We start from the raw sequence: 23,603 nt of genomic DNA on the forward strand, positions 1-23,603 counted from the left end.
GCCTCTCTTTCCTCTCCTGTAAAATAGGATATTAAGTACTGATTTCATTAATGCCTTAATTCTTTACTCCTTCTGTTAGGTTCCTAGGGCTGCCTTAACAAAGTGCCATACATTGGGCAGCTTAAACAGCAGAAATTTATTGTCTTACAGTTCAGGAGGCTAGAAGTCCAAGATCAAGGTGTCAATAGTGTTGGTTCTTTCTGAGGACTGATTGGCAGGGGGAGGCTGAAGGGGGAAATCCATTTCATGCTTCTCTCCTTGGCTTGTAGATGGCCGTTTTTTCCCCTGTGTCTTCACATTGTCTTCCCTCTGGGTTTCTGTGTCCAGATTTCCCCTTCTTATAAGGACACTAGTCAGACTGGGTTAGGACCCCCTCTAATGACCTCGTTTTAACTTTATTCCCTCTATAAAGACCCTATCTCCAGATAGTGTCATATTCTGGGGTATTGGGGGTTAGGACTTCAACATAGGAATCTTGGGGAGACAGTTCAACTCATAATACCCCTCCTCTACCCACAGCCTTACCAGTTCCTCTCATAAAAGAGGTAGAGTCCATTTACCTGTCCTTTGAATCTGTGCTAGCCACATGCCTTAGTTTGGCCAATGAGATGTTAGCAGATATAATACAAGCAGAGGTCTGAAAAAGTATGCATTTCTACTTTTGCTCTAGTTTTTCTGCAGTCGCCATGGGAAAATTCCCAGGTTAGCCTTCTGTGTTGTGGAGCCAAGTCATCCCACGAATTTCAGCTGAGGCCATCTTAGATGAGCCAACAGCCAGCCAAATCCCAGACATGAGATTGAGTCCAGCCAAGATCAGCAGAGCACTTAGATAATGGGCAATTAACCAGAGCCATGTGAGCAAGGCAGCAAAATCAGATGAGCCCAACCCAGGTTAGCTGAACCCCATATAAATGTTTATTACTAAATGCCCTGGAGGTTATGTGGTTGGTTGTTATGCAGCATTATGGGAGAATATATGACTGATACAGGTTTAGGAATATTTACTCACTGAGTTGTGAGGACCTATGAGAAAGTATGTAGTGTTAAATGAATTTTAGCCATGGTATTATAGTGTTTTTACAAACTCTTAAGTATTATGTGGAAATAAAGAGTTACCAATATACATTAACATGCTGTGTAATAATAGTGATAAGAGGTTTGGAATGAATAAAGCTAACAAATTGGGCACTGGGTATAAACTATAAATATGAGTATACACTTATGCACATAAATCATTCATGATATTATATGATGTCTACTCTGTGTGGATTCTTAGAGGCCACCTCTGAGAAAAATAAGGCTCAGAGAATCAAAATGACTTATTCCACTTACATAGCTAGTAAGTGGCAGAGCTTTCACCAGAATGTGAGATATTTATGATTTGCCTAACATGGGATAACATGGTATTTTCATATCTCCTCGGGAAGAGGTTGGCTTTAAAAAATGAACAGAGATGATCACTTTATTTCTGGAAATCTTCTGTCTTGATTTGAAGTTTGAAGTTGGGGCAGAAAAAATTAGACATTTACTCATCCATTCATCCACTCATCTATCCACACATCTATCCACACATCTATCCATCCATCCATCCATCCATCCATCCATCCACTCATTCAGCAAACAACGATTGAGGGCCTACTATGCATCAGGCACTGTACTAGGCACTGTATGTACTCTGCTTCCATCTGCTTTCCTTTCTCCTGCTGTTTCATTCTTTTTCTCATCAGTGCCGCCTCTTTCATTCTGCTCTGTAAATGTTGGCAAGAATGGATAAAAAATGCCTTACTTGTTTGAGCAAATGTGTATAAGATTGATGCTGATGGTTTTAGTTCAGTTGCAGTGTTAACTGCTGTGAGCACACCTTGACACACCTCAGTTTTCTTTTGTGGTTTTGAAAGACCATGCAGTATGGCGGTTGAGCGCATGCCGATAAGCACAAATACTCCACTGCAGCTTTCCAGATGCCCCAAGTGGAAGCTGAAAATGACATGTTTCTGAAGTTGATAGTTCTTTCCAACCATTGTCCATCCATTCATCCGTTCTTTTTGCCACTTTTTATCACCCACCAGGTCAGGCTCTATATGACTGCACTGAACCTATGGGTGGACATCAGTTGTGCAGCGGTGCACAATTACATAGAGCTTCTTATATGCCAACACGGTTCTAAATACTTTCCGTACTTGTTTGGTCTCCACAACAACCCTGTAAGGTATGTACTACTATTTCTCCTTTTATAGATGATGAAACGGGGGCACAGGAGGGGTGGAGTTTACCCAAAGTCACATGTATGCATGAATGGTAAGTGACAGAGCTCTGACCTCTAGATCCAGAGTCTGTCTTCCATAGTGCCTCTCTAAAACCTCCCGGCATCACCACTGAAGGCCATATCCTCCTCTGGACCACTGTTGGGTGGATCTACACTGCTACCACTCTTGAGCGTGCCAAATGGTGATGCCAATGGGGACACAAAAAACAGTGCTTTCTTCAGAGTAAAGCTGCTACATATTTCAGCCTAGAATGTGAAACCAGATCCCCTCCACTCATGGACTCACCTGTCAATCCCATAGTCCTTCTAGTCTTCCTTTCTTCTGAAACCGACCCTCAGCAGAACATCAATTAGTGCCCATCTTCAAAAAAGAAGACAGCAGGGAGAGGAAGAAAAAAGGCATCTCATTTAAGCCTCAAGCTCTTCATCTGTGCAATAGGAATAAGTTAAATGAATAGTGTAACATTAGGCTTTGGCTTTTATTGAGCACTTAGTATGTGTAAGCACTGTGGTCAATGCTTTGCCATTTGCACGTTCTCATTTAATCCTCAAAGCAACATTATGAATAGAGCTGGCCCAGAGCAGTTCAGTAACTTGTCCAAAGTCACACAGCTAATAAGTAGGAAGCAGAGCCTGGATTCAGTCAGGCTGTAGAACATCAAAGATTTCGTTCTAATACAACACCAGTGGTTCTCACAGGGGCAATACTTCCCCCTAGGACTCTCTCCAGAAGTTTGTGGGCACAATTTTTGTAGTTACACTGATGGGGAGTTACAAAATCACAAGGGCATGATTTGCTTTAGGGGACCAGGTGAGCTAGACGTTCACCAATGTGGAGGACCTGTCCTTTGTCCTGCCAGACCTTCATACAGGTGAGAACTCATATATTCTCATCTGAGCCTGTTTTACATATAAACATAGGGTATATTTTGCATTTTTTTAAATTTTAGGTAAACTCTTTGTCACACATGGGGCTCAAACTCACGACCCTGAGATGAAGAGTCACATGCTCCACTGACTGAGCCAGCCAGGCATCTCTATTTTCCATAGTTTTAGCATACTCTGATTTTTCTAGGAATGTAATTTACAGTGTGCATCAAGGGATGGTTGTAGTTTATTTTGCTGAAAACTTTATTCATAGTTATATACCATTTCAGAAAAATCGTATCACCAATGGTAACGCTGTTCAAGTTATTTGAGGGGCCCACACCACACCCCTGACTCAGCTTGCATTTGTAGCTATTACGCATACAGTGGTTCTTGGTTTATATGCCAACATCAGACTACCTTACTGTGTCTTCTAGAATTCACATATGAAATTGATTTTTGAAAATTATACATATATAGGTTGTATTATCTCTGAATTTCATTTCAGGAGAGTAAAGGGCACATTACAATATATTTGTTACAAAAGGGTGGGTAGAATGGATCATTGCTCCCAATTCCTCATTCTCTTTCTAAATGGCATTACACATCAGTACCTTTTGCCATGTGACTTTGCAGTACCTCCCACTAGAGTGGATGGAGAATATTTCTGTGCCTCATTAGTTTAGGGCTTAGCCATGAGACTTGCTTTGGCCAATGAAATGTGGACAGAAATGCAAATGTGCCAGTCTTGAGTCTGGTCCTCAAATGCATCCTGTGTTTTCACTAGTTCTCTTGTTCTGCCTTTTGCTATGAGAAAATCATGCTTCAGATGGCCACTGCTCTGTAGAGAATGGGGAGACCCTTAGAACAGATCTGAACCCAACCTGAAAACTGGAGCCAGGCTCGTGGAATCCCAGATGAGCTCAGCAGAACCACAGCTGACCACAGACTCATAAGTTAAATAATAAGTATTTCTTTCCTTATAACCCATTGAGATTTTGAAGTTGCACATTACACAGCAGAAACTGATACAAAGAGGTGTTGGCTCTGATAAGATTGGTAAGCAGTGCATTCTGATATTCCTCCTGTAAGCAAAGCAGTTAGTTCAGGAATGCTTCATAAATAGGAGTTCTGTTAGCATCAAAGAATGGCTAAATGATACCTTGATACCATGTTTTATTTATTTTTATTTTTTTAAAATATTTTATTTATTTATTTGACAGAGAGAGAGATAGAGCAGGAACACAAGCAGGGGTAGTGGGAGAGGGAGAAGCAGGCTTCCTGCCGAGCAGGCAGCCCGATGCAGGGCTCCATCCCAGGACGCTGGGATCATGATCTGACCTGAAGGCAGATGCTTAACGACTGAGCCACCCAGGCACCCCTACCTTGATACCATGTTAAAGGGGATTATAGATACATGGCTTTCAAATCCTTAGGTTTAGGAGCTCTGTATTTACTTTTAAACACTCCGACCACCAGGGTAAGTACTGGTGCTTTGGAAGGGTATAAATTCATAGAGCGAGCAGGTCAGAGATAATTGACGAGTTCTCTTCTTTAAAAAGGAATCTGGCACCATGGAAACGACAAGCGTGTTCAGGTTTGTGACTGTGGATTATAATTACCAAGTTATTAACCAGAGCATTATGTGAAAGATTGATGGTTCTTGCTCAATGTAATGTGTCCTTTAAATGCTAAATAATAAGTTAAATGCTAGGAATAAATAAGTTCGATGGCTTATTTATGGGGTAATTATGAGATATTTTCAGCCCATAAACTAGGGCATCTATAGAAACCAAATGCTATGGAGGAGAAAGAGCCCTGAATTAGAAATCAGGAGACCTGGATTCTCTGCCACCTGCCAGTTAGTGACCTTGAACAGATTATGTCATTGCTCTGAGCCCCAGTTTCTTCATTTGGAAAATTGGGGTAGGGGGCATGCATAAAAATACCCATCTCATAGGTGGTTGTGAAGAGTCATTGTCAAAGACATGATTATATAAGGTGCTGAGCACAGCGCCTGACACATAATAAGTGGTTACAAATGTTAGCTATCATTTTATCATCATATATGAGATAAGAGATTTGGCCCTTCTGGAAAGAGATTTCCCATTTTATGTTTTCGGTCAATAATTAATTGGTACGATTTGCATTAGACCCTCAGTGGAGCTTCCCTGCTTACAAAATTATCAGAAACTTGGGTAAATACAGGCAAGAACAAAGAAGAAAATATGTATCATCCATCTAACCCACCATCTAAATATAACCACTGTTAACATTTTAATGTAGACTCCTGGTCTTTTTTTTTCACCCATGTATAGAATTTCTTTTTTAAATCTGAAATTGGAATCATGCTGTACATGCTGATTTGCCACCTGCTTTTGAGATGTTTCCAATGTCATTAAATATTCTCCTAAAACACACTTTTTAATGGCTGCAGAGCAGGGTGTTCTTGAGGAACATTGTCTAAGTGGAAGAGTTATTCGCAGAAGCCTACTTAGCGCATTCACTTAAATTATACTTTCAGACTTTGTGAAATCTTCATTTCAAATTGGTCTTAAATGGGCCAGGGCTTGGCTTTAAAATTCCTCTCCACCTCCTCCTTCCTCCCCTAGCTGCCCCCAGGTTCTCTGTCAAGTAGTTAATGATGGTACTAGGCACTTATTCAGTGGGGGAGCTTTCCGTTTAAAGGGTCTGCGTGGTGAACCATTTTGTAAAAGGGAAGAATGTCATTCAAATAGCCACCCTCTCATTTCTCTGTTCAGCTGAGTTTTTATTTTCATTTTTTTTTAAATTGGGTTCTCCCTTCAAGTAAGGTCCATCTACAGGTAAGAATTTCCCTACTAACCTTCTTAAAGTACCTTACTTGATGCCAAATAGCACTTTCTCTCTGCATAACAAAAAAAAATACTTTCTGTCCCCTGTACCTCCCACAGTCTTTGGGATGGTTTATTGTCTCCTACTGGTAGTATTCAGGTTGAGCTTCAGGGACTTGTATGTAAACACTTAAAAATTAATAGTTATATACTTATTTTAATGTGGCTTAGAAATACATATAACATATGATGTGTAATATATTAATATATGATATGTATTATATATCTATGTATCTTGCAAATGAACCTTATAATTTCATGAATATTATTGGCAGAATTTATTTATGGACAAAATCCATTTATGTGAAAATAACATGGCAAAAAGAGATAGTATATGGGGATTATGGCAATTTTGGCGATTGCCATGTTGCCATTGATGTTTGGTAATTGACGTTGGGTAAACCTTGTCCCAGTTCAAGCCACCATCATCTTCCTGGACTAAAGCCCCTCCTAACAGATCTCTCTGCTTTCACTCTTGTCCTCTGACCCGTTCTCTACACAACAGCCAAAGTGATTTTTTTCAAAACAAATTTCTCTCCTTATTAATGCCTGTTGAGGGCTTCCCATTGTTCTTAAAAGTCAAAATTTTTAACATTTGGTTCTCACCACAAGGCTGAGATAGGTATTAATATCCTTCTTTCACAGCTGAGGGAACTGGAGTTCAGAAAGAGTAAGTGACTGGCTTAAGGTCATGTAGCTAGGAAGTGGAGGAAGGACTCAAATGCAGGTCATCTTTTTCATTTATTTATTTATTTTATTATTCTGTTATGTTAATCACCATACATTACATCATTAGTTTTTGATGTAGTGTTCCATAATTCATTGTTTGCGTATAACACCCAGTGCTCCATGCAGAACGTGCCCTCCTTAATACCCATCACCAGGCTAACCCATCCCCCCACCCCCCTCCCCTCTAGAACCCTCTGTTTTTCAGAGTCCATCGTCTCTCATGGTTCGTCTCCCCCTCTGATTTCCCCCCCTTCATTCTCCCCTCCTGCTATCTTCTTTTTTTTTTTTTAACATATGTATTATTTGCTTCAGAGGTACAGGTCTGTGATTCAACAGTCTTGCACAATTCACAGCGCTCACCATAGCACATACCCTCCCCAATGTCTGTCACCCAGGCACCCCATCCGTCCCACCCGCCACCACTCCAGCAACCCTCAGTTTGTTTCCTGAGATTAAGAATTCCTCATATCAGTGAGGTCATATGATACGTGTCTTTCTCTGATTGACTTATTTCACTCAGCATAACACCCTCCAGTTCCATCCACGTCGTTGCACATAATACCCTCCAGTTCCATCCACGTCATTGCAAATGGCAAGATTTCATTCCTTTTGATGGCTACATAATACTCCATTGTGTGTGTATATATATATATATATATATATATATATATATATATATATATATATATATACCACATCTTCTTTATCCATTCATCTCTCAATGGACATCTTGGCTCTTTCCACAGTTTGGCTGTTGTGGACATTGCTCCTATAAACATCGGGGTGCACGTACCCCTTCAGATCCCTACATCTGTATCTTTGGGGTAAATACCCAGTAGTGCAATTGCTGGATTGTATGGTAGCTCTATTTTCAACTTTCTGAGGAACCTCCATACTGTTTTCCAGAGTGGCTGCACCAGCAAATGCAGGTCTTCTGATTCTAGGTTTTGTTTAAGTCATTTCTTGATGCAGGTGATAGCAAGATGTCCTTTGCTCAGCCAGTTAGCAGAAGGCAGGTGTATCGACTGGTAGTGTCTGACTGGAAGTCAGAGAAGAAACTCAACTCAAACTGGCTTAAGCAAAGAAAGGATTTTATCACCTCAAGTAACTGAAAAGTCCAGAGGTAGGTCAGGGCAAGTCTGGATCCAGGAGCCTAAATGATATCATCAGGGTGCATTTCTTCTGTTTCTCCATCTCTCTGTTCTGCTTTCTTTGAGTTGATCCCATTCATAGGCAAGTTTTCTCTTTATGGTTTTACCGTGACTGCTGGACATTCCCAGGAATACATCCTTCCCCATCTACACACAACGGGAGAAGTAAGACAGTCTTTATACCAGTTTTCCAGCAGAAGTCTCATTATACCTCATGGGCTCTTGTTGGCTCACACGATTATCTTTGAACCAGTCTTTTTAATAGAGGATTTAGTGTTTATTTTTTATTTATTTTCATTTATATTCTAAGATTTTATTTATTTATTTGAGAGAGAGAGCTAGAGAGAGCATGAGCTAGGGGAGGGGCAGAGGGAGAGGAAGAGAGACTCCCTGCTGAACATGGAGCTCGGCGCAGGGCTTGATCCCAGGACCCCGATATTGTGCCTGAGCCGAAGTCAGATGCTTGACTGACTGAGCCACCCAGGTGCCCCAGGATTTAATGTTTAATGTACTTATTTGATTGGACCTGGGTCCTATGTTCTGACCCTGGGCTGGGGATAGAGCCCCACCTCTAGCACATTGGATGAAACTGGAAAGGTGGTGTTCCTCAGAGATAATTCAAGGTACTTCATCAGGAGAAGAGTGAATGGATGCAAGATGGCAAAAACTACAGAGGTCTGACACTTTGGTCCTTCCTAGACACGTGACCTTGAGCATTAGTGTGGAAAATTCAAAGATTTGTGTAGGAAAGGGGAGAAGTGAGTGGGTTTTGTACATTTGGAGGATGGCCATATGTGATGATTGAGAATGGCCACATGGGGGGGTAGTTCTGGTCCTAGGCAGAAGCAAAGCTTAGCTCCCTACTCAGTCACTGTTTCTTTTAAGGCCCCTGTAGTGGTCAGATCCCATGTGCATGGGCTCAGGTTAAGTGCAAACAACAGTTCAGATTTGGAGGAGTGGGAGGTGGCTGGTATTCCATTTCATTTCTAGAGATCCTTTTTTACTCCTTTTAAAATGAACGTTTATTGCTCTTTCCTAATTACAAAAGTAAAACATGTTCATAAAAAGGGAAATAAAATACTTGGTAGGTACACAATAATTATGAGGTAACTGAAAGAATAAAAATAAATATTACCCATAATCTTGTAACTCAGAGGTAACCTCTTTAGCATTTTTTCTGACCTTTTTCCATGCATATGAATATACTGGTTGCATATAGTGCACATGCATACACACACAAATATTATTTATTTATTTATTTATTTTACTTAAAGACTTTATTTGAGAGAGCGAGAGCATGCATGCGAGGGTAGGGAGGAGAAGGGAAGGGAGAGAGAATCCTCAGGCAGATTCCCCGCTGAGTGCAGAGCCCAGTGAGGGGCTCGATCTCACAACCCTGAGATCATGACCTGAGCTGAAACCAAGAGTTGGAGGCTTAACCGACTGAACCACCCAGGTGCCCCCCCATCACAGATATTTTAAACAAAAATTTGGATCTTATATGAAGTACTTTTTATAATTTTTTTTCCATTTAACTATGGCATAGGCATTTTCCTATTCATTAAATGGTTTTGGAAAATATGAGTCTTAATGACTGCATAGTTTTCCAATATATGTATATACATAATTAATTTAACCAGTGCCCTATTATTGGATATTGGTAGTTTGAAAATTTCCCATATTATAAATAATACTGAGACAAACATCCATATGCACAAACAGCTCTATTAATTTGTCTCAAGCACAGTTTTAAAATAAGTAGTACATATCACCAATTTGCTTGAGGGCTTTTTATTTTAAAGTTCTTATATATTCTTTAAAATAGTCTATAGTTAAAATTGGGTATTAAAGTAAAGAGTGATACCACTCCCCCTTCCACTCCCTAAAGGTAATTGTTGTTAGTGATCTTAACATATTCTTGCAGACCTTTTTCCATGTGCACCCACATCAAGCATACGCCAGGTTTGCTCGTTTCTTTTTCTTCCTTCCCTCTCTCCCTTCCACAAATATTTCCCGAGTGCCAGTCTTGGCCAAACATGGTACCAGGACACTGAGTGATTGTTTCTAGGAATTTTCAGTAGACAGTAAGTATATACTTAACACAAAACACATGATAAATTCATATTGATGCTTCCTATTCAAATTATGGCTATAGGGTTTGTTTGTTTATTTATTTATTTATTTATTATTTATTTTAAAGATTTTCTTTGAGAGAGAGAGGGACGGAGGGAGCATGAACGGGGAGAGGGGCAGAGGGACAAGCAGACTCCCTGCTCAGCAGGGAGCCCGATGCAGGGCTCAGTTCCAGGACCCTGAGATCATGACCTGAGCCCAAGTTAAATGCTTTATCGGTTGAGCCACCCAGGTGCCCCTATAGGGTTTATTTTTAAGATTTTATTTTATTAGAGTAGTTTTAGGTTTACAACAAAATTGAAAGAGACATATAGAGATTTCTCATTTACCCAGCCCCCCCCACCTCCCATTATCAACATCACTTACCAGAATGGTAGAATTTTTTTTAACCAAAGATGAATTTACATTGATATATCATAATTACCCAACATCAATACTTTACCTTAGGGTACATTTTTTAAATTTTTTATTGTTATGTTAATCACCATATATAACATCATTAGTTTTTGATGTAGTGTTCCATGATTCATTGTTTGTGCATACCACCCAGTGCTCCATGCAGAATGTGCCCACTTTAATACCCATCACCAGGCTAACCCATGCCCCTACCCTCCTCCCCTCTAGAACCCTCAGTTTGTTTTTCAGAGTCCATCATCTCTCATGGTTCGTCTCCCTCTCTGACTTACTCCCCTTCATTCTTCCCCGCCTGCTATCTTCTTCTTTTCTTTTTTAACATATGTTGCATTATTTGTTTCAGAAGTACAGATCTGTGATTCAACAGTCTTGCACAATTCACAGTGCTCACCATAGCACATACCCTATCCAATGTCTATCACCCAGCCACCCCATCCCTCCCACCCCCCTAGGGTACATTTTTGATGTTGTACATTCTATGGCTTAGACACATGTACAAGGACATATATCTGTCATTATAATATATAGAGTATTTTCTCTGCCCTAAAGAATCCTCTGTGCTCCACTTATATTCATTTCTCCCCACATGCTCCCCCAGATATCTGGCTACCACTGATCTTTTTATTTAAAAAAATTTTTAAAGATTTTATTTATTTGACAGAGAGAGACACAGCAAGAGAGGGAACACAAGCAGAGGGAGTGGGAGAGGGAGAAGCAGGCTTCCCGCGGAGCAGGGAGCCCGATGTGGGGCTCGATCCCAGGACCCTGGGACTACGACCTGAGCCGAAGGCAGATGCTTAACGACTGACCCACCCAGGCGCCTCCCACTGATCTTTTTATTGCTTCTTCTTGCATAGTTTTGCCTTTTCCAGAATGTCATGTAGTTGGAATTACACAGTATGTACCCTTTTCAGATTGGCTTCTTTTACTTAACAGTATGTGTTTAAAGTTCTCCATGTCTTTTCATGGCTTGATAGCTAATTTCTCTTTAGTGCTAAATAGTATTCCTTTGTATGGATGGACCATTCACCTACTGAAGGACATCTTGGTTGTGTCCAGGTTTTGGCAATTACAAGTAAAGCTTCTGTAAATATCCCCTTAACAGTTTTTGTGTGGACATAAGTTTTCAGCTCCTCTGGGTAAATACCAAGGACTGTGATTGCTGGATCGTATGATAAGAGCATGTTTAATTTTTAAGAAAGAGGGATTTTATTTAACCTCAACACTCTGAACTCTGTATTTCCTTCCCCCAATGCTGAGAATCTTGGCTCCCAAAGATACCACCATAATTTTTTTTTTTTTTTTTGGTCTCAGAATCTTTCAATACACACACACCAGTCTGGAAATAGCAATATCATCATTTACACCATCAATTTGATTAATACAAATAGTTTAGGATTTTTTTTAATTGAGGTGAAACACATAACATAAAAATCACCTTTTTAGCATTTTGTTTTTTTGCATTTCTTTTTTACCCATTTTAAAATGTGTGATTCAGTGGATTTAAGTACACTCACAATGTTGTGCAACTATCACCACTATTTAAATGCAAAGCACTTTCATCATCCCATAAGAAATCTTGTACCCGTTCAGTGGAGACTTCTTATTCTTTCTGCCCCTCCCTGCCCTGCCCTGTTGCCCCCCCCACCCCACGGGTCAATCACTAATCTATTTCCTGTCTCTATGGAGTTGCCTGTTCTGGACATTTCCTATAAAAAGAATCATGCATTATGTGACCTTTTGTGCCTAGCTTCATACCCTTAGCTTATTTTCAAGCTCATTTATGTTGTAGCATGTACCAGTACTGGACTCATTTTTATGGCTGAGCAATATTCCATTGCTTGGATAGATCACATTTGCTTACCTGCTCATCCACTGATGGACACTTGGGTTGTTTCCATATTTGGCTTTTATGAATAGTGCTGCTATGAACACTCTTGTACACATTTTGGTCAAACATTTTTGTCTTCGGTTCTTGTGGTATATTGTGTTTTTCATTCCTTTTTTTTTTCTTATTCTTGCCCTCCATGAGGGACATCTAGTCAGATTTTATATTTTAAAGTTACTTGAAAAAATTCTCTGTGTGGTTATAATATTAAGTGACTACGTATTTAGTTCCATTTATTTTATTTTGCTTTGGATTTTTAGAAATTGTGTTTAAATTTAATTTTGTTGGAAGGTCAGGTTAGGATAGAAATTCTTGGCCCACATTTCTTTCCTTGAAGATCTTAAATATGACTCTTTGTTTCTTCTAGCATAAAGTGCTGCTGTTAAAAAGCCGAATGACGATCTGATTTTATTTATCCTATAAGTTACTTGATCTTTTTGGCTTGGTGCCCAGAGTATAATCTTTTTTTTTTTTTTCCTTTTCCCTTTTAAGTCCAGTAATTTTCTTGGATCTGTTTCAGTGCTGTGCATTTTAAGTTGATTTTCTTGAATTATGATTCTGTTTTTTTTCTGTTTCGTTGCTTTGCATTTCTTTCTAAAGGACTTGTATGAATATTCTATAGCTGTTACTTTCTTAATTTCTTTTAGTCCATTTTGCCATATCAGGTTATAGTGTTCTTTTTTTTTTCCCTTCCATTTGGTGGGTGTGTATTTCTGGCATGTTTTCTTTGTAAATTCTCTGTTTTCTTATAATTTTGACTGGTATTTGACAGCGATACTTTTTTGTTACTCACGTTTTAAGTGAATTGAGCTTTCCACTATTTCTATTTGGAAAAATCAAGCTAGGATAGCTTTTCCAGCTTCCTGTTTCTAGAGCTCCCATCTTTAGTTGTTCTCACTATGTGATAAAGGTATGGCCCCATACTTTGAGCTACCCTCCATCTCTGCTTACGTCTGGGCATTCTCTTTTCTTTGCCCCTGTTGTCCCTGCCCTGTTTGGATTCTACTTTAAACAATATCTCCTCATTTCAGGGCTTTGCCCTGGAAGAGAGTATTAGTTTGCTTTGAGACAACTATCAGACCTTCTTCATCTCACATTGATCCCCTGCACTCACTTGAGTTAGAACCTGCAGACTCCTTCCTAGTTCCAGCTGATGTTCTCAGGTCAGCAGCCTTGCTTCCCTGTGAACATCAGTTGGTTTGGGGTTCTCAGAAGGTCTCTTTTCCTTCCTTCTGTTTCATCTTGCAAAGATGCTGACACCATGTGGGTCCAATACTGATGCTACTGATGGTTTGTCCCCACCCACTCATATTTTGAGATTTGTGGGGATATCTGTCCCCTAGTTTTGTTGTAGATCTTGCTTGGTTTGCTGTATGTTTTAGATCATCCCTAGAGGCAGAGCTTGAGATAGGGACTCTGGTACATGTGATTGATTAATTGGGGGAAGTGCTCTCAGAAGAAAAGGAAGGAGAGAAGCAGGAGACAGCAGAGAAAGGAGTAAGCAAAGATGGGATCTCATCTGAAGAAGAGCATTAGACTGATCCCATGGGATGTTCTGGGGTATGACTCACACAACAGAGTTGTGCTACCTTACTTAAGGTCTACCGCATTGGTCAGCCAATTATTGGCTGTGGTTTGCCTCTAAGAGGTGTAACTTCTGAGACAAAGGGCTTCCATTGGCTTGAGAGCAATTCTTCAGAGAAGGCGACAGCTGTTAGCTGTTAGTATGGGGGATGGGTACCTCAGCCCAGTAAAGGGATTCTGGAGGGCACCATTAGCATCCACTACCTCTCCCAGCTAGTCTCTCTGTTTTGATGGGGAAACTTGGGGCAGTTCTAAAACCATGTCACTGTCTTGGTCACCTTCCTAGAATCTGAGTTATCCCTTATATATGCAGTCTTTCTTCTTCCAGCAAGCACCTGATCCCTTCTTTACACAGAGCCCATGTCTGAAAGAAACAATCCTACAATACTAAATTAAGGAGTATATAAAGATTTTTCTGAGGCAAGACTTTGTGTCTTTTTAGTTCTGAATCCCTAGTGCCTTGGAAAGTGCATATGGTGGGTATTATGAGTTCCTTGGTCGAGTTTGATGTGGTAGGGTGTACATAGAGGAAAGAAATATCCTGCCTGTGGACTTGTTCTTTCTGACCTTGGAAGAAATCTCTGGCAGGTCCCATGGCTTTGGGAACCAGTCATTTACGAGGGCAGGCTCCTTGTAGTAACTCCAAAGCCTTATCTCTTTTCTAACTTAAATCTCCTCCTTCTCCCTTTGAAGGAGCAGAGTTGGGGGAGGGCGCATGGGCTGTACTCAGTTGTTCTGCAGTCTGTTTTCTTTGTGGCAGTCTGTGGTTTCTGCTTCCCCCACCCCCAGGTTGGAGGAGAGTGGGTAGAAGGAGAGATCGGGGTGGGGATGGGACAGCAGTGAAGAAGCTGTCACGAAGCTGATGCTGTTGCAATTTGAGATTGCTATCCTCTGGGCAGAGTGGAAGTCAAAGCTGACTTTCCCATGAGCTTTTGTGGGTTCCCAGGAGAGCCTGCTCCTTGGGTCTCTGACTATAGACTCTGCTTCCAACCCTCTAGCTGTGCATTGGTCCCTGCATATCTCCAAGTGGTTCTCTTGGGCAGGATACACTTTGGGATGATGCCAGCCAGCTTCCTTCTGTGGGAACCATATTAATGTCCAGGAAGCTCATTCCTTTGACTTCCCCTGCCAGTAGAGGGGAAGCTTTATTCTGCTTCCAACAGGGAAAATTCCAGACACAGCCTCTTGTCCTGTTGGACTTTTGTTGAGGGTCCCACACCATGCCCTGAGTTCACCAGACTCCAGGGGGTACATAGCAAGTTCTCTAAGGCCTCCTGTGTTTGGCTTGAGATGAGAGGACATACTCCTCCGCCCCTGTTGTGACGTAGTGGGGTGCGGGGGAGAAGTGCAGCCATCACCAGATCCCCACTCCAGCTCCTTCAAACCCCAACCTCATACTTGTAGCTCTGAGATGTGAGATGGGTGAATGCCTGCCAATCCAGTTTAATAGTCCCTTGGCATGTCCTGTACAGGTAGGACAGTGCCTTAATTTAGGATGTCAGCGTGTTGGTCCAACTCCAAGAGAGGAACTTATCTTAGTATCCTGTTCTGTAGCTGTTCAATAAATACTTGTTTGGTGGCTTATTTGTGCAGGATTATGGTTTTGTTTTTAACTGAGAGGAGCTAATCTTCTTTGTTCTGTGTTGGGCAAATGTAGAGTGCTAGCTGGCCATTGTCCTGGGATTAGAAAAACTCTTATGACTCAGTCCAGGTGGCCTCCCCATTTGCCTGGTATGCAAAGCCACTAGAGGGGAAGAGATGGATCAATTTGCATCAGTTGTCTGGGGCTTCCTGGGAGGACAGAATCAATACGCCAATCTCTAATCTCCCAAATTAATAGTTAGGGAGACCTGGTGGGAGGGACTTGTGGGGATCTTGACCAAAATTCAGTGGCACAGAGAACTATGGGAATCATGAGATAAAATCAGGTTGAAGAAAAGGAGGGTAGACAGGGCGCCTGGGTGGCTCAGTCGTTAAGCGTCTGCCTTCAGCTCGGGTCATGATCCCGGGGTCCTGGGATCGGGTGCCCTGCTCAGCGGGAAGCCTGCTTCTCCCTCTCCCACTCCCCCTGCTTGTGTTCCCTCTCTTGCTGTATCTCTCTCTGTCCAATAAATAAATAAAATCTTAAAAAAACAAAAAAAGCAAAGGAGAGTAGAGGCTGATGACCCAGACTCAACATGGAGCTCTTGAAATTTCTTCTGGTATTAAAAGCAGGGACTCACACAGATACTTGTATACCGATGTTCATAGCAGCATGATTCACAATAGCCCAAAGGTGGAAACGACCCATCCATCAACAGATGAATGGATAAACCAATGGGGTACTTCTGTGTAATGGAATATTATTTGATCATGAAAAGGAATGAAATTTTGGTACATGGTACAACATGGCTGAACCTTGAAAATATCATGTTAAGTGAAATAAGCCAGACACAAAAGGGTGTATATTATATGTTCCACTTATGTGAGGTAGAAGAGGCAAATTCATAGAGACAGAGAATAGAATAGAGGTTACCAAGGCCTGGGAGGAGGGAGCATGGAGAGTTAATTCTTAATGAGTACTGAGTTTCTGTTTGGACTAATAATTTCTCATTTTAGAGATGGATGGTATGCTTGTGTCTACCCATCCCCCCCAGATCCATATGTTGAAATCCTAATGCCCAGTGCGATGGTATGAGGCAGTGGGGCCTTTGGGAGGTAACTGGGTCAGGAGGGTTGAGCCCTCATGAATGGGATTAATACCTTAGAAAAGAGGTCCCAGAGAGCTTGCCAGCCCCCTCCCACCATGTGAGGATACCACAATAAGGCTGAAACCTGGAAGAGGTTCTCTTACCAGAATGTAATTATGCTGCTGCCTTGATCTTGGACTCCCCAGCCTTAGAAGTGTGAGAAGTAAATTATGTTGTCTATAAGTCACCTTATCTATAATATCTTGTTATAGATACAGCATCAATGAAGTAAAACAGTGGAATTGGTTACACAACATTGTGAGTGCACTTAATGCCACCTAGCTATACACCTGAAAATGGTTATAATGGTAAATTTTATGTTATATATATTTTACCATGATAAAAAAATTTCCTCTTGACCTGCATTCCTTACTCTCCCTAGAAAACACTGGTCTGAGATTAGGTGAGTAATTAAAGAAGGAATCCAAGGGCAGCACAATCAGCCAGATTGGCATGATGGAGCAATGCTTATATTATTCGATCATGCTTATTTCCCTTATAAGAGGGAAAATAGCCATGTCCAGGATATGGCCCAACATGAGACCATTGCAGAGTGACCCAGTATTGCCAGTCACAGCATGACATTCCATTTTCTCCTTGGGATGTCAAGCAACAGAGTCGACCAACACCCATCCCGTTGAAGAACAGCCTCCTCTTCTACCACCACCCTGCACTGAGATGTGAATGTCAGACAAGATGCGTCCCTGGACTGCTTTACATCTCTGGACTGCTTTATGTCTCTGGGTGTTATGGGCTGAATTGTATACCCCCCGCTTCCCCAGATTCATAGGTTGAAGTTGGAACTCCCCGATCCTCAGATTGTGACTGTGTTTGGAGATAGGGTCTTTTGGGAGATAACTGAGGTCATTGGGGTGGGCCCTAATCCAATGTGACTGGTGTGTTTATTTATAAGAAGAGATTAGGACACAGATAGGTATAAAGGGAAGACCTTGATTTTGAGCTTTTAGCCTCCAGAACTGTGAAGAAATAAATTTCTGTTGTTTAAGTCACCCAGTCTGTGGTACTTTGTGATGGTAACCCTAGCAAATGAAAACACTGGGTGACTTAAATAATTTACAGGCTAAAGGAAGTTTCCGTAGGGACATACTGACTCCTCCTAGTCAAACCTGTGGAATTCTTTTTTTTTTTTAAAGATTTTATTTATTTATTTGAGAGAGAGAATGAGAGCACGAGAATGGGGAGAGTCAGAGGGAGAAGCAGACTCCCCGCTGAGCAGGGAGCCCGACGCGGGACTCGATCCAGGGACTCCAGGATCATGACCTGAGCCGAAGGCAGCCGCCCAACCACCTGAGCCACCCAGGCGTCCCAAGCCTGTGGAATTCTTGAGTATTATTTAAAAAGAGGTCATCAGGTCTCAAGTGGGTAATATTTATCACAAAAGAATATGTTGCTCATGGGAGAATTTCAAGGAAAGGCTGGGAAGGTACTGATTTGGGTGAGGCTTTCTTTTAAATTATATTACTCTATTTCACCTACTCTGGCCCTGAACATGGTCATGTGTGTGTGAGTCCGTGTGTGTGTATTTTCAAGACACAGGGAAAGGAGGGGCTGAAGAAAAAGAAAGAACAGTCCAGACTCTTCTGTCCACAGTTGCCTTTAATAAGGAAGAGTGACCCAATTGGGATTTTTTATGACTGAATGTCTGTTTGAACTCAACTGGACAGGAATCATCTTTCAAAGCCATTCTGAGTTGCCTTTAACTCTCTCTCTGGAATAGCAACCGCATCAGCAGGAGCTTTTGCAGGTCAGACCAACTCTGTTTCCTTGACAATAAGATCATCCTATGTAGACCCAGGTACTGCTAACCAAGTTAGGTACAGAATAATTTAAAGCCTCAGCACTCTGGATTTGGAAATCAGCTGAAGGAATGACAGGTTAAGGGCTGATTTATGCCTTATTTGTCTTGAAGGGGTAGAGGAAAGAATAATTGAGCACATGAGTCTTGGACAAAATTGGTATAAAAGCATATTGGAGAGGACTGTTATATTTCCTGAATCTCATGATGTTACAGACACCTTCATTACCTGGACAATAGTTTATTTATTTACTTACTTAGTTTTAATTTTTATTTTTTTCAGAGAGGGAGAGGGAGAGAGAGAATCCCCATGCCCATTGCAGAGGCAGACACGGGGCTTGATCTCACAACCCTGAGATCATGACCCGAGCTGAAATTAAGAGTCCGACACTTAACCGACTAAGCCACCCAGGCGCCCCTACGTGGACAATATTTTAATACTCATTCTGGTTAACTGTTAATAAAAATGTTTATTCTATGTGTAAAATGCTTCATGCAAGTGTATTAGGAACCATTCATAACCAGCCCATCCATGTATCCACCCACCCATCCATCAGTTCACTCCCCTGTCCATTGATTCACCCACATACCTACCCATCTACCCATCTACCCATCCACCTATCCACCTGTCCACCTGCCTGCCTGTCCATCCACATGCCCATCCATCCATCCATCACCCACACACCCACCGACCTCATCACCCACCTTCTTAGTATTTCTCTGGTCTGGTAACTTCTCTCCATCCCAGTTTTCTTCCCTGCATGTCTGCAGTAGCCTCCTCCCTGGTCTCCTTTCCTCCAGCCTTTCCCGTCTTGCATCTTGGTCCACACTGTACAGCTTGAATGATTTCTCTACACTTCAGTTTCCTCATTTGTAAAATCAAGGTAATAATATTTGTTTCTCTGGATTGTTGTACATGAGATCATCATTTACTCATCCAACAATGATGTACTGAGCTCCTACTTCATGGGTCAGTCTCCATTTTAGGCACTGGGGAGACAGCAGCAAACAAGATAAACAGGTCTTGCCCTCAGGAAGCCTCCGTACAAGTGGAAGAGACAGGTGGTAACCGCATAATGCATGATGGAATTTCAGATAGTGACACATGTTTAGAAGAAAAACAGTGATGTACATGAAGGGCTTAGCGCCATTCTAGCACATATAGATGTTAAATTAATGGTAGTTGTCATTAACAGGTATTAATATTATTAGTCTCTCTAAAACCTTTCAATACTAATTATGGTCATCGAGCATTTATTGAGCATTTAATATGTACCGACTATTATGCTAAGCCCTTTAATCTCACAACAACCTTATGAGGTGGATGTGATTATTTTCCTTATTTTAGATGTGGAAACTGAGGCGCAATCCCTCATCATTTTCAAGGAAAGGTCCAAACTCCTCATTCGGGTACTCAAGGCCTTTCAAGGTCTGGCCCTGCCTGTCTCTCTGGCCTCATGTCTTGCTGACCTTGTTGTCTCTTGCCTTTTTACCCTCGTTCTTCAAATCTCAGTCCAGGCATCACCCCCACCGGGAAGTTTTCCTTGACCACGATCCTCCCCATTCCCTTCCCCACCCCCAGACAGGGTCATATGCTTTGCCTGTGTGTTCCCATCATTCTCCTATCATGGGTCTCATCACGTGGGACTGCAGCCGTCCACACCGTGCTCCTTCTGAGAGAATGTGAGTCCTCCGGCGGAGGGGGGGGGGTGTCTTGGCCTTTTCTCTCTAACCCAGCATCCAGTCCAGTGGTGGGCACATACATAATAAGTGCCCAATATACAAACCCCTGTTTTAATCCTTTGTGTCTCTGGGGGAAATACTCCTTCTCTGAGAGGTTGTGTAGCTCAGGGAGGAGTTGCCTTGGGACCCAGTGTGGATTAGAAGCCCCGGGAAGGGGTGACTCAGCTAGTTACTCAACCTCCCTTTTTCCCCCCTCCCCCGATGGTACAAACAAGGTACAAGGTTGGCAGGAAAGTATTTTGCAGACAAACAAGAGCCCAACAGAGAACTGGTTTGTAGTGTTGATAAAAGCATATTTATTTAGGTCTGAATTTAATGTCCTGGCTTGACATGTTTGCCACAGGAAAAAACCCCAGATTTTTCAGAATCTGAATTTGAAAGCCAGGAATAGATTAGAGGATGAAAGAAAAAGGGCTTCTTGACCTTTCTAAATAACAACTTCCTTACAACAATCGAATATGCCGAGAATATAGCTTTTGTAACTAAATTGTCTTGTTTAAATTCCCTTTGTGCCGCTTACCAGTGTGAGACCCTGAGCACAGTTTTAACTATTCTGTGGTCCTCAGTGTTACCATCTGTAAAATGAGGAAATAAAAGTTCTTGATTCATATGTTCATTGTGAGGATTAAATTAGAAAATACTGTATGTTGAGCGCCTGGGTGGCCCAGTTGGTTAAGCGTCTGCCTTCAGCTCCATGATCTCAGGGTCCTGAGATGAAGCCCCACATCAGGCTTTCTGCTCAGCGGGGAGCCTGCTTCTCCCTCTCCTCCCTGCTCCTGTTCTCTGTATCTCTTGCTCTCGCTGTCTCTCTCAAATAAATAAATAAAATCTTAAAAGATAAAAAAGGAAAATACTGTATGTGAAGTGGCTGGTAGTACTTGTTTGTACTTATTTTAATGTGGCTACTAGAAACTTCCAAATTGCAAATGTGGCTTCTGCTCCAATTACACTGGGCGGTGTTGTTCAAGACTGGTTGCTTTGAGCATACAGACTGTACTTTCCTCATCTCTGACTGTACAGTCTAGCACTTAGTCGGGACATGTGTGCTGAATATGTTCTTAATGAAATGTTTGGCTTCACTGCAATCTTGCTTGCAGTTTGTTTAACTCAGAATCATAATTTGATTGATTTTTTGCCTTTATTGTGGTTCAAATATGGGGGGACTCCTTTTCCCGAGACTCACCCTGGGAAGGGTGGGTTGGAAAGAGTAGAGGCAAAAAGTTCTAACCACCACCCTTCACCCCATCAGGACAGTCTGGAAACCCAGATGGTGGCCCCCAGAGGGACACCTCTAGGACAGATTTGCCTCCAGGAGGTGAATGGTCTGGCTTCAGGAAAGAGAATCTATTCCAGAGGAAGTCAGAGAGTAGATTCTGTTCCAGGGAGGAGTGTTGCCCCAGGCACTCCCAGAAAAAACTGGAGAAGCCGCAGATGGGGAATGAATACTGGGCATGATATGAGGGTTCTCATTCAATTAAAATAGCAAATGGGAAAGTAATAGGAACAGGGTGTTTAGTGGTGGGCTTCAGATGAAGACCAGGCTGAGTGAGCAGAAGATCCAAGCAACATTATTGTCTCATGTGGGAAAGACATGGCCATGAATTTTTTTTCCACTTAGAAAAGTTTTTTTCCCTTCTTAGTCTTTTGTAGGAGTTATATTTGACAAGTCTAGTAACCATTTATAGTTGCTATTAAAAGAACCCTTTAAAATAACTGTGAAAAGTTAGGTACCATTTTCCCTCCTGGGTTTCTTAGTTTTTAAGTCCTGAATGTTCTGTCAGTCCTCTGGGTCTGCCCCGTTGCCTGCCAAGTGGGTCAGGAATCCCTGGGTGACTGGGGTGGAAGGAGCGAGGAGGAGCCGGTCAACCCAAAGGGCAAACATATACCCTGTCCCTGAGGCAATGAGGGATGGGTCCTAGAAGGGGTGTCCAGTGACTCAGGGGGTCTCATCTTTCTCAGGAATCCTTTGGTTCCAAGGATCAGAAACCCAATTAGATTTGTTGAGGGAAAAGGACTTACTGGACAGACGTGAAATCTCACAGGACCCCAGGGCAAAGAGAGCAGGATCGTTGTCACGCTGCCATTTTGCTGGAGATGGTTCTTTCATCTGTCCTGTGATTTTTTCTGCTGAGTAATTTCCTCTCCTAGGAGTACTGCAGTCTGCTTAACTCAGTAATTTCCTCTCCTGCATTTTCCTCTCCCTTGATTTCAGTGTGGCTTTGGCCTGTCATGGAGCCCACACCAGGCCTGACTCAGGCTCTGTAGGCTCAAAACCCACCAGTCCCTGATGATCATTTCTGTTTGTAGGAAGTGAATGAAGGAAAATCTTGGTTTTTTTGGTGGTGGTGGTGGTGGTGGTGGTGGTGGTGGGGACTGGATGTTTTATCACCTCTCATCAACTTAATTGTTTAAGACTTAATACCTACGCTCCTAGCTTTTATGATGAATCTTTTATGTGGAAATGAAGTTTTGTTGGGAAAGCCCCTGCTGAGAGCTATGCCCTATGGTGTGTGACCTCTAAAAATAGACTTATCTTGGTAGTGGTTACTATTTATTACTTCCCATTAAAAATTTTTCCCCTTAACAGAACCCTAATTTTGTTTATATAGTCTTCCAATGACAGCTTTAAGAGTAGACCTAGATCAGGGATCAGCAGACTTCTCCAGAGAAAGGCCAGCGAGTAAATACTTTAAGCTTTTGGTGGTGCGGGGGGTTGAATATGGGCTCTGTCACAACTAGTTGTGTGACAACTCTCTGTTGTAGTGTAAAAGCAACCATAGACAATATGTACATGAATGAGTGTGGCTGTGTTCCAATAAAACTTTATTTTTAAAATCAGTCAGTGAGCCAGATTGTGGCTTGCAGGTTGTAGTTTGCCAACCCTGATCTAGATGACTCTGAAGCAGGGTTTCTCAATCTCAGCCCTGTCGACATTTTGGACCAGGTAATTCTTTGTTGCGGGGGACTGTTTTGTGCATTACATAGTATGTTTAGCAGCACCCCTGGCCTCTACCCACTAGATGCCAGTAGCATCTCACCCTCAGTGTGACAGCTAAAAATGTATCGGAGCATTGCCAAATGTCCCTGGGGGCATTTCCCTGGTGACTGTTATTGGTCTGGCAGAGTCATATGAACTTGAGCTAGTAAAAATGGACTCATTATAAAGGGATTATAGTCCACAATTTGGAGAGAGGTTCTGTGTCCCTCCCCTTAGACCTACACAAGAAAGCATCAGCACCAAGTGCTGCCCACAACCATCTTACAACCATGACAGGCATCAGACTCTGGATGGAGTCTGCACTGTGGATGGCAGAGCTTAGGGACAAGAATTTAAGACCTCTTTGAACAGCTGAATCAACCAGACCTGAAACCCTCCTTACATGGACTTCCTGATGGATAAGATGACACCT

General features: G+C 41.9%; 1 protein-coding gene across 3 annotated transcripts in view; it reads left to right on the top strand.

Annotated features, from left to right (window-relative positions):
- Positions 1-23,603, top strand: part of SUDS3 (SDS3 homolog, SIN3A corepressor complex component) — a 181,648-nt gene that overhangs the window by 76,085 nt on the left and 81,960 nt on the right. Inside the window, exon 13 of one of the 3 annotated variants that reach the window (XR_003517090.2) lies at positions 2,070-2,209. The exons of the other annotated variants lie outside the window; for them this stretch is intronic. The gene's annotated coding sequence lies outside the window, so the exon portion shown is untranslated. The remainder of the gene's footprint in view (positions 1-2,069; positions 2,210-23,603) is intronic. 3 annotated transcript variants of the gene reach the window in all.

This window comes from Zalophus californianus, chromosome 14 (genome assembly GCF_009762305.2).
Source record: "Zalophus californianus isolate mZalCal1 chromosome 14, mZalCal1.pri.v2, whole genome shotgun sequence".
Taxonomy (NCBI): domain Eukaryota; kingdom Metazoa; phylum Chordata; class Mammalia; order Carnivora; family Otariidae; genus Zalophus; species Zalophus californianus.